The following is a 745-nucleotide window of genomic DNA, read 5'->3' on the forward strand; positions in this document are numbered from 1 at the left end:
TGTAGTCGTGAGTGTGTGCGTTTTTGTGTGTGTGTGTAATCGTGAGTGTGTCTGTGTGTGTGTGTAATCGTGAGTGTGTCTCTGTGTGTGTGTGTGTGTGTGTGTGTTTGTGTGTGTGTGTATAGTCGTGTGTGTGTGTGTGTGTGTGTGTGTGTGTGTGTGTGTGTGTGTGTGTGTGTGTGTGTGTGTGTGTGTGTGTGTGTGTGTGTGTGTGTGTGCATGACTGCTCTCATGTGACTGTCCTTCACACTCACTGATCAGGCTTCAGAGACTCGTTAACAATCAGCTCTGACATCTATTGATCAGCCTAGAAACCCCCCCCCCTAAAATCAGGCATTAGGAAACGACGCCACAGAAATCCCTCCACTACGCACTCTAAATATCACAGCATTTAGGAATTATGATATAAGAGAAGAGATAAGAGATAAAAAAGTACTTTATTGATCCCAATTTGGGACATTAGTTGTGTTGCAGCACAACAACACATGGCATTGTACAATCCAAATTAAAAAGACTACAGCAAGTAGAAAATATACATGTTGAATTTACAAATGAACAACAACAAGATATAAAGCAAGGTATTACAGATACATAAGTATGTGAGAGATGGAATATTAAATATTAAACTGAATATATAAATTGATCCATGAAGACCTTTTAAAAAGTAACAAAGAATCTGATTTTGTTCTTGAGTAAAAGTAGAAGTACTCTGATCTTGTACTTGAGTAAAAGTAGAAGTACTCAG

Source organism: Notothenia coriiceps, unplaced genomic scaffold (genome assembly GCF_000735185.1).
Source record: "Notothenia coriiceps isolate Sejong01 unplaced genomic scaffold, NC01 NC01_scaffold00004485, whole genome shotgun sequence".
Lineage (NCBI taxonomy): Eukaryota > Metazoa > Chordata > Actinopteri > Perciformes > Nototheniidae > Notothenia > Notothenia coriiceps.